We start from the raw sequence: 14,212 nt of genomic DNA on the forward strand, positions 1-14,212 counted from the left end.
GATTTTTTACCACATGCTCTTAAAATGTACAGACTCAGATGTCAGGGCTAGTCGGGCCTTTAAGGTCACCCAAACCAGCTCTCAGTCTTGTGCAGTAATCCCCACTGGCACATTTGAAGCCTTCAAGGGACGGGGAGCTCACTACCTTTCAAAGCAACTATGCTGTTAACAGCCCTCCATAGTCGCTCTTCTTAGGGGCTCTAGAAACAGAGAGACCTAGGTCAAAGTCCGAGCTCTGATGCTCACCAGTGTCAATGTCAGTCCCTGAGCAAAGGCTCTCACTGTTCTGAGTTTCCTCCTCTGTCAAGTATCATTCATTCATTCAACATTCATTCATTCATTCATTCAATTTTGTCTTAGGCTGGGCTTCCCCAGAAGGAGACTCAAGATGAGGATTTGAGGGCAAGTATTTGGGGAGTGATCCTAGGAAGACCCCTGGAGAAGGGGAGACTGAGGCAGAGAAAGTGGTGTGTCCCTGAGCCCTGCAAAAAATAGGTTCAAGTCCTTATCCCCAGGTTCAGGAAATGAGAGTAGATTTGGAAATTAGGTCTTTGCAGGTGTAATCAAGTTAAGAAGAAGTATTAGATAAGGGCGGGCTCTAATTCATAACGGCTGTCCTTATGAGATGAGGGAGACTGGGGCACAGGGGTACACACAGCGCTACACACAGAGGGAAGACAGCTATGTGAAGACACAGAGACGCGGGGACAGCACCACGCGACAGCCAAAGCCGATGGAGATGTTACCCCACCCGAGGCCAGAGATGCCAAGGGGGGAATATTTTGGACTTTCAGTGTCCTGAGCTGTGTAAGAATCCGTTTCTGGTGTTTTAAGCCACACAATTTGTGGTATCTTATTCCCTACGAGGCTGGTACAGCTCTGGGGAGGGGGGGAGGAGCTGTAGACAGAGAGGCCGTGTGGGAGTTCAACAGATTGCCACTGGGGGAAGCTGCCATATGCTCCCCCCGGGGGCCATGGGGGACAGGGAAACAGTGTACAGCAAGCCTCAGAGTCCCCCTCTGAGGGGAAGGGGCTGGGGTATTCGTCACCAGCTTCCATCCATGCCTGCCTAAAGGATGCTCCTGGGGCACACCCCCTCCCCGGCTCTCTGGTCTGACCACTGTGTGGACAGGGCACGTGCAGATGGCTGGAAAAGCCCCAGATGAGAATTGCAGGGGTTGGCAGTTAGAAGTGTTGGTCAAGGCGCACAGGAAGGAAGGGGGTGCTGTGGGGATGTGGGTGGTGTAGAGCCTTACTAAGCACCTGCTGTATGCATGAGGACTCATTCTGAGTGCATTGAATGACTGCCTCACAGGACTGACATTCCAAGGAGGATGCAGATGATAACCTAGCAAAGCCAGAGTTGGCATTGTGCCCCAGAGAGCGGGAAAGGGGACACACGGTGAGAGGTGGTTGGCAGGGGTCTGTGTGCATCACTGGTGTGGCCCTAGGTGAGCCTTTCTGAGGAGACCTGAATGTTGAGAAAACCCAAAATTCAGACATCTGATGGAACAGCATTCCAGGCAGAAGGAACAGCCAGTGTGGATGCCCTGAGGAGATGGAGACTGTGATGAAGATTTCATCTGTGATTCAAAGGCCTCAGCTCAGGCCTAGAGCAGTGAAGGCTGGCAATGTCTAGACTTCCCTTCCCCCATTTCATACCTCAGTTCCTGGTTCTGTTCTCCCGTCACCAGAGTGGTAATCCACTCCCATTCCAACAGGCACAAGAGCCCCTCACCAGCCCCGGGGACCTTGGACAAGGCCTTCAGCTCCAAACCTCGTTGTCTTCCTCTGTAAAATGCCAGTAATGATACATTACCTCCTGAGGTTGGTGTGAGGTTCAAAGGCAGCCTTTTCCCAGGCCGAGAGAGGGAGATCCCTCATATTCACACCCCTCTGCCTGAAATGCCACATTCCTTCCTTTGGGAGGTCAGAAGATGGTCAACAAATGTTCAGGGCTGGCAGCAGGCAGCACATTTTTTAAGTTTCCACTTTTTTGTTATAAAATTAATACATGATTATTGATTTTAAAATGTTCCACATAATTTAGGAGTGTATAGAATATGAAATTTAAAAAACCTCCACCTCTCCCCCTTCCCATACCACTTCTACCTCCTGTTCCCTTCCAAACTTTTCCATAGATAGCAACATGTAAATGGTTCTTGGTTTTCATTTTTAACAAACATGAGAACATATCTGCCTTTTTAACTTAACGTAATATAGACATCTTCCCTTATCAATAATCCCAAGGTAGAAATTATAGCCCATTTTAGTGACAAGAGAACCAGGCTCGGGAGGGGAAGTGTTTTGCTCAAGGTCACGCACTGGTGAGGGGCTGAACAGGGGCTGGGAGCAAGTCCATCCAAGTCTGGAGCTGAACCTATCTGGAGCTGTCCATAGCATCCCTGCAGGGTCTGGGAAGAGGAACCTCTTTCTGGAGGCAAAGGACTGAGAGGGCAGCCGAGAGGAGCAGATCTTTCTAGCAGGAGCAGGTGGTAGGCTGACAGGGTTGCTGGTGGGACTTGTTGGACAAGGAGAAGCCCAACCAGGCGTCACGTGAACACCTTCAGGTCCGGGCAGGTGAGAGCAAAGATGCTGGGACGGGGAGAGCTCTAAGCTCAGCTGCCTCTGCTGCTTCCGCCAGGCTCCCGCCGGCCACACTTGTCTTCCTGATGACATGCTTGCTTCCCTGTCTGTCTGAGCCAGCAGGAAACTCTGAGCCTTCTCCAGCTGGCCCTGGCTGGCTTTCTGTCCATGGCTCCATGTGAGCACATAATCAGTGTTTGCCTGTCTCCCACCCTGTATGAGCTCAGAGACATCAGGTCTGATGAACTCTGGGATCCCCTGAAGCACCGTAGTAGAGAGTCGTTCAACATCAGCTTGGATGACTCCAGAGATGGGCAGCTCATCACCTCCCAAGGAAGATGATTCTGTCTTGGGTGCCATAATGGTTGGGTGGATAGCGGAACTAGCTTAGGCTTTGGAGGCAGACCCAGGTGTTGGTGGAGAGGATGGAAGAGATAATGAATGTAAAGTCTGTTCTAGCCATGTAGGAGGGGAGGGAGGGCTGAGTGAGCCTCAGTTTCCTCTCTGGTTTCCTTTGGCTCAGCATTTATCTAACGGCAGGCACAAACTATTATGAGGCATGACATTAATTTAGTGGGTTCTGATCAGTATTTTACAAAAGAAATAGGATAGAAAAGACCAGCATGCATCTCAAGCAGTTAAGGATAAGACTTGCTTCTTAAATTGTTCACTGTCAGCCTGGGGGGCAGCATGCTGGTGCAGTGGCACAAAGGGGTGGGGGCAGGGGCCTCCGGCAGCACTGAGGGTGGCCTGGAGGGGCTCCCAAGCTCAGGCGCTTCTTCCTGCCCAACCCGCACCAAGCAGGGGGCCCCCGGGGTGGTGGGAATGAGGAGATCTTCTCCCCTCTCCCTGGTGCATCCAGTGGGATCTGAGCAGCCCCATAAATCGTCTGCCCGGAGTCAGGGGCATAGAACTCCCTGATTTATGCCCTGCCAGGCCCGCCCCCCTCTGCCTCCCTCCTGGGCTTTGTGGGGCCAAGGCCTGGCAGGCTGCTGGCTCCAGACAGCCCCAGTGGTTGCCGTGGTGATCGGTTCAGGCTGGGCCATTCTCTGTGCTCCTGCCTGTCCCTCCCTCACACGCTCATCAGGGCTGGCTTCTTAGCAGCACCAACGGGCCTTCTCCTCCACCAGCCTGGCCCTTGCCAAGGGGTGCCACCGTGTCCAGTGGGGTCTGAGCATCCATCAGAGCACCCCGAGATCAGGCAGCATGGGGTGCTGGGCAATTACTTAGCTAGCATCCTGTGGGCCAGGACTGGAAACCTGCTCCCCACGTCAAGGCTGGCAATCACAGCACCCAGTCCAGACCCATTGTCAAGAATCAACGAGAGTCCCAGGGCAAGTGCTGGGCCATTTCACTGGCCCCGAAACCTTTGTAAGTCTCCTGCAGTCCATCTGCGAAGTGGGTATAACACATCCCCGTTCACTGCTCTCTCCTAGCCATGTGTGCCTTGACGGGCTCCAGAACCGTGTGCGCATAAACAAATCTCCAGGGTTGTTGTAAAGACCCCTAATTGAGGGTATAAACATGGGGGAGTGAACGATGGCCACATATCCTCGGGCACATCTGCCATCAAGATCTGGGGGTTCGATTCCCCTCCCCTCCAATCTAAACTGGTCCTTACGCTCGTCTGTACCTTGCACAGTATGGCAGGGTATGTCAGAAGAGACTTGTGGCTTTGCTTCGGCCTCGTGGAGCCCCCGGCCACCCAGTAAGAACCCTGACAGCCCTGAGGACGCCGGGCTGGAGAGGCCCTGTGGAAAGGGTCCTGAGTCCCCGAGAAGACAGCGAGGAGATGCCCGACCAGCCCCCCAGCTGCTCCTGCCGCAGGTGCTGGAGTCATCCCGGCAGAAGCAGAAACGCGCTTGTCCCCGCTGAGACCTGCCCAAACTGTAGATTCATGAGAAAAATAAATACCTGTCATTGCTTTAAGCCATCGAGATTTGGGTTGATTTGTTCTGCAGCGTGGTTATTTTTTTTTTCCGAACAAAAAAGATAAAGCCCTGGCCACATGCCTAGCACGCAGGCGTTCCGTAAAGGGCAGAGGCAGCCAGAGTCACAGTCAGAGTACTTTTGTTGCCGGGGAGCAAAATAGCCTAATTATTCAGAATCAAGGACGAGGAGGCAGATTGCCTGAGTCTGAAAGCCCATTGCCAGCCCTGCAATCCTGGACACTTACTTCCCCTCTCCCGGCCTCAGTTTCTCCCTCTGACAGTCGACCCCATTGTGGGGTTCTTGAGCAGAGTGAACGAGCTGATGTCAGCAAGGCGCCTGGCACAGAGGAAACGCCAGCGTCCGCATCCTTACCTGCCGTTTGACATTTCCAGTGCACCCCCTCCTTTTGCAAGACCCTCAAGGGTCAGAACTAGAAGGAACAGACCATTATGTGCAGCCCTCCATCGTGCAGATGGGACTGGATTGCTGGTGGAAGCTTTGAGTTATGATATTTTTATCTTTATAAAGAGTTCTGGGTGGCCCGTCTGAAAGCCAGATAAATAATGCCCATGACAATGGAGGAGTTGAAGGGGGAGGAGGAGAATTTGCCAGCGGAGCTCACCTACATCATTGCTTCCAGAAACAGCCCAAGGGATAAATTCTGTGAGCTCCTGGGGTTGGGGGGTGGGGCGAGGGAGGTGGGGAAGCTTGGTCATCCCTGCCTATTGGACACCATCAGGATCTTCCAGATCATTTGACCCATTCTCTTGATGTCCCTACAGATTCCAGAGAGGGACAGTTTCTTGCCCAAGCTCACACAGAGGGTCACCAGGACCCAGAGCTCCTGCCTCCCAGCCTGGAGCTTTCCAGGCCCCTTCTAGGCTCAGAAGCAACAATTTCAGGGGAGGCATTACTTACGAAGCTTTCGGGGGTGGTTTTTGTCCCCTTGCTGTCAGCCTACTGTAGGCTTCCTTGGGCTACAATTCCCAACATGGGAATCTTGGCTCTTATTCACTCCCTTCCAAATGTTAGCATCAGATGAGGAACTCTGGGGAAGACAGGGGATGCTAACCAGTAAACCCATCTCCAGGCAGTTTTACTGTTCCCCTGTAGCAGATGGGAAAACAGAGTCTGCTCCCCTCAGAAAGGACCATATGAACTCTTCCTTGGACAGAACAAACAGCAGATATCCATCTAGGTGGTACACTTACCTCTAAGAACACTGGAACCCCCCCTTGCTCAAAAATGACCCCTTTTGTCGCCTTTTCCCGAGGCTGGAAATCTGCTTTTGGAGTTTGCTGCTTTTGCACAGGGAAGACGTTCATGGAAATGCCGCTGGTCACCCTGCCATTCATTGACTGTGGCCTTGCCACTTGTCTCCCGCGTGACCCTCTGAGGTCATTTTACCTTTCTGAGCCTCAGTTTTGTCAGCTATGAGGTGGGGGTCCTCACTGGACCGCCCCCGTAAAGGTGAAATGTGATGTTTTAGCTGTGGCTTATTGTGTAACAAACCACCCTGGAACTTGCTGATTTCAAATGCAATAATCCTTTGTTTTGCTCGTGAGTTTGCAGTGTGGGCAGAACTTGGCAGAACTTGGCAGCTGGGGCTCGTTGATTGGGGCTGGGGGTCCCTGTCCAGGATGGAGCAAGTCACCTGACCGGTAGTGGGTCTCTCCCCTTGGGGCCAGCTTGGGCTTCCTCAGACTGTGGGGCCTGGGCCCCCAAAGTGGGCGTCTGAAGGGCAGGAAGCTGGTTTAAACCTGGAATGTGTTCTAGAAGCTCTTCCCTGGCATTTTCTCAACCCAGGACCTGGTGGTCCCAGAGCTCAGATTCAAAGAGAAGGAAAACAGGGGATAGCATTTACTGTAATTGCTACGAAATATTTATGTCATTATTTCTTGGCATCTGCTTTCCTTCCTTCCCCTCCCTCCCTAGATTGTCTTGTTCCTTGCTGTATCCCCGGAGCCTACAACAGTGCCTGGAAGTTGCAAGGGTTTCAGTAAATAGTATTAAATATACGGACCGACAGATGAACGAGTGCCTCTCCCTGACACTCCAGCCTCGGACCCCAGCTGCTCAAGCAGGGCTGCGAAGGCAGGGGTTATGGAAAGGGGCCCTGGCTCCAGCATCTGAGGCCTGGGCCTGGGCCCCGAGTCTGGCCCCAGGCTGCTGGGTGACCTTGGGCAAGTCACAAACTTCTCTGTGGGTGTCGGCAAAACTAATAAAACCAGAACCTGGCTTTTCAACTTGTATCATCAAAAACCCCCGCATATGACTTGCTTTAATTAAGATAAGAGCGCAGTGAAATGTTTGGACTTGCTGTTCATTCTTTGATGTTCGGCCCTTTCTGCTGTTGTTTTGATGTCAGGGGCTCAGAGGACGGGGCTCGGGTTCTTGGCGCACGCTGGCCGGCTGCCTGCCGTCTGCTGTTTGCCTTGTTAAAAGCACTTATGATCTTAATAAAGTGCGATGGATGCGGCCTCCCCGGGGGCCAAACACTTTCCCTTCCCTGTGTTCGCAGCGCTTCTCTGCCGCACACGTGTCTGATGTTTACGGAGCGTCAACACAGTGCTAGGTCCCGGGCCAAGTTTCATTTAATCCTCAAAACGACTCTGTGAGAGAGGGGCCGCTCTTGTCCCCATTCTAGGCAGGGGCACACAGCGGCCCTACGAGGCACAGGGACCCAGTCTCAGGTCACTGGGAAGTCAGCTGGGACGTGGAGAAGCCTGGATCTGGACCCTGCAGGGCCTCCCCGGGGGGCTGCTGCCGGCCCTGGCCTGGGTAAGAGGCTGACAGGGAGCCTAGTCACATAGAGGGCAGGAAGCAGGTGAACCTTGGTCTTTAGGTTTGCTCAGGGCCCGTGTCTGTCACTGGAGACAGATGACGGGCCCAGGAGGTGTTGTTTCTGTGACCCCCATTTTATAGTTGGGAAAACTGGGGCTTAGAGATTTTACAAGGGAGATTGTCTTTAGGAAAGGGTGATGACCAGGAAAAGGAAGCTGGGGGCTCTGACCTTTTGATTGGCATCTTTCAAGGTTAAGTCAGGTGAAGATGTGCATCTTTGCTGGTGTGTGAGACATTGGCAGAGCTGACCTTGCTTGGCATCTTACTATAAACAAAGCTGGTGGAAGGGACACGGGCGTGCCCAGGAAGATGCAATGATGTGCATCCGTACCCCTGGTTCCCAGAGGGGTCTAGGAGATGCTGATGGGGGAGGGGGGCTGTGGGGCTTCCGGGGAGCTCAGTACTCTTTCCCGGCCCTCTGCTGAAGCCATGGGCATCTCCGCGAGTGCTGACAACCCAGCAACGTCCCCCAGCTTCCGTCTCCTGCAGCAGCAGCAGCAGAAATTCCATTCTGTGAACAGCTTCTGGAAGGAGCGCAAGCTGTGGAGGCAGGGAGGGAACATCACTCTTGAGGGCCCTTTGGGGCAGTGTGGGAGATTTGGGTTTGCCTTATCTGCAAGACGGAACGGACCCTAGCCCTACCAGGCTGCCAAGCTCCTGGCACAGTGCCAGACACCCCAAAGAGCAAAGCAGACTTGTTCATTGGGAACTGAGGGCTGTGAGGGGTGGGGATCCCTCATGGGAAACCCCGAATGTCCCCAGGCCTCACCGGCCTGCAGGTCCCCAGGAGGTTACTCTGACATGAATGCCCAGATAAGGAAGGTTCTTACAGCTCCCCTCCCCCTAGAATCCTCTCCCCACCCCCAACCAGAAGGTTCTCTACTTCTCACATCTCCCAAGGAGTTGCCCTACCCAGGGTGCCTGGGAACAGGTCTGCTCATATTCTTCCCTTTTCTTTTTTTAAGTAAGTTCTACGCCCAGTGTGGAGCCTACCATGGGGCCTGAACTCACGACCCTGAGATCATGACCTGATTGTGACCAAGAGTTGGTCCCTCACTGAGCCACCCCCACACCCCTCCCCTACCAGGAGCCCCTGCTCATATTCTTAACATCTTATTAAGGTGCCTCATTACTCCCTCAGTCATGTCATAGGTGATCCTGGGGAAAAGCCTCTCCAAGTATGTTCACCCCCGCCCTCACTGACCTTGAGCTTCTAGGTGCCACAGTGGCCATGGTCTCACAGCAACATGGGCACAGGGTGGGGGAGGGGGGCTCACCCCTCTTCAGAATTTGTCACCTGGTCCCTACAGACCATACCTGAGCCCTGGGTCTTTCACGGTCTCTACGACAATGGCTTGGCCAGCTACCTCTCCCATTTTTTCCTCCATGAAGGTCAAAACTGGTGCTGGGGCAGAACCACCTCTGCTCCATGGCCCTCATTGCCCCATTCCTGGACCCCGAGTGCTCAGCCCCTCCCTCTCCACACAGCCTGACCTAGAGAGTTCCCGCCGGCCTCCCACCAGCCAGACTCTACCAGAAGGGTGTCTGCCCAGGCCTCCTGCCGGAGAGAGGGCAAATGGCGCTGCCAGACGGTTAGGCCCCCAGCCCGAGTGCCCCAGGGCAAGGCTCTTCCCTCCCTGGGCCTCTGGGACCCCATCTGTGGGTGAGATCATGCGCCAGGCCCCACCCAGCTGGACCATCTGAGGCCTGGTGTCTCCTCCACACCTAAGGCAGCCAGTGGAGCTGGGGCCACCCCTACCCCAGTCCCTCTCTCCCCCTGTTCAGGCCCGACTGCCAGGACAGCCGGGAGGCCCTTATCACCAGGCCCATCTTCATTGTTTGCATAGCACTCATTTCCCCTCGGCTAAGAAAACATGTTTGCAAAATCAGATTTCCCTGGAAAGCCGGCAGGTTAAAAGGAAAGGAAACTGTTTGAATTCTGTGAAGTAGGGATCTGAAGACAGGGACTGACCTCTGGGATTGCCCCCCCTTCTTCTGGGTCCCCTTGATTAGAGAAAGTGGCCGGATCCCAAATTCCAACTCTTAAGTAGCCCCCCACATGTCCTCCAAGTCTATTCCAGAACCCCCAGGCAGCTGAAGACTAGAGAAGCTTAGAGCTTTCCTTTGGGTCATACAGAGTGGAGACTCCCCCTCTCTAGAACCTTCAGTGGCTCCTCGTTGCTGGTCTGGTCTCCCATGTGCGGCCTGGTGTTTGAGGCCTTTCTTCTTCCCTTATGAGGACCATTAGTCCTCATCCTATATTCCTCCCTGCCCTCATGTCTGCCACGAGGACACGTCCCCCAACCCATTCTCCTTCTGTCCAACTCCCTGTTACTCCTCAGGATCCCACATAGATCATGCCTCCTCCAGGAAGCCTTCCCTGACCAGCCCTGCCCACAGGTTGCCCCCTCTCTGCAGGGCCCTAGCTACACCACAGCACAGTTGGGTCACATCCCCTCTGTACCTGACTTCTCCCAACCACTGCCACACCAGGGCCAAATTTTGTTTGTGCCCAGCTAGATGCCTTCTTGGTCAGAGCCTGGTTCCTGCTCCCCAGAGGTAGCCTGGCCTGCTCACAGCAACCAGGGGCCACCAAGGAGACAATCAGAGCATTTTCCGCTCTGTGACCGACAGCGGCCACAATCTGCCTCAGGACCTCGTCCTGGGGCTTTCCTGTAAAAGTGACTTTTCCTGGTATTAAAAGTGAGTAAGTCACAGGTGCAGGCCCACAGGTGCAACTCTGCAGCCGTGAACAAGATGAGAGAGATCTCCTTGTGCCCCTAAGGAGAGCTGGCCACGATGAAACGCTCAAGCTGCAGAAAGAAAGGTACATGTGATCCCATTTGTTTTTAATTTAAAAAACAAAACACTTGTGATGGCTCACAGGTGCTCAGCCCTGATCTAAGCACGTTGTGTGCATTAACCCCCACCCCACACCCCTCCGGCCCTCATGTCGATCCTATGTAGCAGGCACCATAGTTTTCCCATTTTACAGATGAGCAAACTGAGGTTAAGAGAGAGGCCTCACATGCAGGGTACAAGCAAGGTCAACCCCCACACTGTGCAGTCTTCTCTCTGTTCTCTACGCCACTCTGTGTTTCTGTGTACACATAACCCAAGATACCGAGAAGTTGGGAACGACGTTCTCTAGGCCTGGAGTAAGAGTAGGGGGGAGGGTGAAGCGTGGAGAGAGTTGTATTTCTTCTTCTTATATTCTGTATTCTTGGGTGGCCACAAATAATATAATTTCAAATGAATTTTAGAAATAGAGAAAGCAGGGCGCCTGGGTGGCTCAGTGGGTTAAGCCGCTGCCTTCGGCTCAGGTCATGATCTCGGGGTCCTGGGATTGAGTCCCACATCGGGCTCTCTGCTCTGCAGGGAGCCTGCTTCCTCCTCTCCCTCTCTCTGCCTGCCTCTCTGTCTGCTTGTGATCTCTGTCTGTCAAATAAATAAATAAAATCTTTAAAAAAAAAAAAAAAAGAAATAGAGAAAGCAGCATGTACTCATTGTAGAAAACTCAGCAAAGAGAAGAGAAAAGCCCCACAAACCAGAGTCAGCCTGGTTTCTGACTCTGGCAGGGAAACCTGTTTGGGGCCATGGGATTTTGGAAAGATCCCCACTGAAACGGGTAAGTAACTATGATAGTCCAGGTGCAGGGCATCAGCAGGGGGAGCTGACTTCAGCTCCGTGTAAGAGGCACTTTCTAACTGGTCAGAGCTCTTCCACATGGAACATGGCAGCTGCGCTCAGTGGTGAGCTGCCTGTCAGCGGAGGCATGCAAGCTAACTCCACATGCTGGATTGACACTGAGCTGTCTGCTAAAAATCTCATGTGAGTTAGCCTGATTCCTACCCCCCAACCTTTAACCCGAGCTGGGCAGGAAGAGAATGTTCCTGCGAGGATGGAGCCTAGTGCTGGCTGGTTAAAATACAACAAATCCTTAGAAGACAAAGATGAAGAGGCTTAAAGAGATGAAGCAGATGGAGGTTCACAGAATTCCTCGGCATATATGGTGTTGTGATTTCGGAGGCTTCCTTCATCTTACAGAGGAGAAAAGAAAGACCCCAGGGGTACGGACTTGCCCAAGGGGATATGGACTTGCCCAAGGTCACCCAGCTGGTCCACCTTCCGGACTCTGGCCTGGTGTACCAGCCCACACGCAGGTGTTTCCACAGCCATTGCTCATCTTCCTTGCAGTGCCCGGCCGCTGGCAGAGGCTCTGGCCCTCCACAGAACGGAGTCTGAAGCCCTCAGTTCTAGTCCAGCTCTGGCTTGACGGGCCGCATGATGATGAGCCTGGCCCTGCTCCCCTGGTGCCCGGTTTGATACCATCCAGTTCTCCACTCTGTCTGTGACCCGCCCAAGCTCCTCAGTTTTCCCAGCGTGTCCCCTGACAGCGGGCCCCAAGAAGTCCTCAGTGGGACACGGGGGAGGGGAGGCCCACGGAGGATAGGACACCCCGACGCTTGGACCGTTCCTTTATTCTGTGCAGATTTATAGGGGTGCGTTCCTGAACTCTTGTTCACTGTCCACAGTCCAGCACATGGTCTAAAAACAACAGACCCGATGAAAGAGATCTTGCCCGCAGATGAAAGCAGGAGGGAAACTGGCCTCCCACAGCCCCGGCCTGGCCCTGGGCCCACTGCACGCACTGGTCAAGGCCAAGTCAGGGCTGCAAACTATGGAGAGGCCTGGAAAAGGTGCCTTCCCACCCAGGGCTCTAGGGCTTTGAGGGATCCTGGGTGCTAAGCCTCACATAAGGTACTGAGGGAGGCAAAAGGGAAATGGAGACCCACGCCCTATCCAGGGGCAAAGGGATTCCCATGTCGGGAAACAGAACTTGGCCAAGCCCAAGTTAGGTTGAAGATGAATGACCCCCAGGGGCCACCCCTCCAAATACTGTCTGACCTCTCAGCTCACTCACTCTGCTCTTGCCACCTGGGCTGCCTCTCTGTTCTTAAACTCAGCAAAGTCATCCCCTACCTCAGGACCTTTGCATATGCCACCCCCTCTGTCTGGAGCACACTTGTCCCCACCTTTCACAGGACCTCTCATTTTTCAGGCCTCTGATTAAATGTAACCCCCTAGGGGGGCCTCTAGCTAGTAACCCCATCTGTTTCCCAGTTCAGCACTCCTTTTCCTAATGGCACTGGACGCAATCTATCATGTGTTCTAATGATTTATCTGTAAGATTCCTGAGCATGAGCCCTTTCTTTTATTCCTCTGGGTCAAGGGGGCCAGTTCTGTCACCAACTCACTGTTTCAGGATCAGGTGTCAGCTCCCTGGATCATAGCAAATAATACCGAGCTTCTGTCACACTATGACCCTATTTAGTCCTTACAGCCACCCAGAGAGGGAGGTGCAGGTAGTAGCTCCATTTCACAGATGAGAAGACAGAGGCCGATCAAGATTTATGTGCCTTGGCTACAGCCCCCAAGACAGACTGCTGTTTACACCCGTCCTGCTCACCTTCAGGCCCCTGGGGTGCTTCCTGGGCGAGGACTGTGGTGCAGGAAATCAGCCAGGGCATCAGGCCGGGATCACGCCTTCCAGTGACGGTGTCTCTTTACTCCTGAGCAGATGTCCCTCTGGAGCGGGAAGGCAGGGGATCCAAAGAAAGGGAAACCAGAGCTGGCTCTGGGGCCATGGACGGGACAAGGGGACATGGGGGAGGCCCAGGCTTTCTCTGCACAAGTCCCACCCCTCTGGGACCCTTCTGACCCCTCCTGGTCTGCAGAGTGGGGCCTCTGGTGTTGCCAAGGGGCGGGAATCAGACCTTTCCCCTATTGTAGGTCGGAGGAAGGTGGTGGGTGAGAAGCTGGCAGCCGTGCCCTGGGAGCCACAGCTCGGCCCTAAGAGCAGCATCTCTCACACCTTTGTGCACCTTTGGTCTGGATGGTTCTTGGAGGGAGGCAGCCTGAGAAAGGAATCAGGGGCAGGGGCAGGGACTTCTAGCCTGAACCTGTGCCTGGTGCCTGTGGGCTGGTGTTCTGTTTTTCTTTCTCTCTCTCTCTCTCTCCCTTCCTTTTTTTTTTTTTTTTTTAAAGATTTTGTTTATTTGCCAGAGAGAGAGAGTATAAGCAGGGGGAGAGGCAGGCAGAGGGAGAAGCAGTTTCCCTGCTGAGCAAGGAGCCTGATGCCGGACTCGATCCCAGAACCCTGGGATCATGACTCGAGCTGAAGGCAGACACTTAACCAACTGAGCCACCCAGATGTTCTTTACGGTGTCCTCTTGTCTTCTATATATGTTGGATTTTTCTATAATGAAAAGTAAAGAATAGAGAAAGGAAGAAAGAAGGGAGGGAAGGAGGCAGTATACATAATAGAATTTTATTTTTTTACTTAAAGAAGGGGTGAGTGTGCGTGTGTACGTGTGTGTGTGTGCGTGTGTGCATGTGTGTGTGCGTGTATAAAGAAAGTCTGGGAGGATGTACACAAAAATATTAATGATGGTTCTTCCTGGTGGAATTATGGACAAGTTTATTTTTTCTTCATTACACTTTTTATGTTCCTAATTGAGGGAAAACCCCCCACAGCTATTACGGAAAGAAAAATAAAGGGAATGTCTTGGGTCCCGGAGTCCCCTCCCCCGACTCAGTGGCTCCCTGGCTTTGCTCTGACACGTCACCTCGCTGAGCCTCCTGTCCCGACAAAATGGGAGGGTGTGGGATGTAGTGAGGCCAGAAAGAGCTGGTCCCTGGGGGTGCCCCCTGGGAGCACTCAGTCCCTTGGGCACTGCCCTTCCCCCACCCCCCCTACACCCCGGACACACACTCAGGAGCTCAGAGACAGAGGCACCAGCCCGCACACACCTGCACACCTGCTCAGGGGACACGCAGGCCCCAGAAG

This window comes from Neovison vison, chromosome 2 (genome assembly GCF_020171115.1).
Source record: "Neovison vison isolate M4711 chromosome 2, ASM_NN_V1, whole genome shotgun sequence".
NCBI lineage: Eukaryota > Metazoa > Chordata > Mammalia > Carnivora > Mustelidae > Neogale > Neogale vison.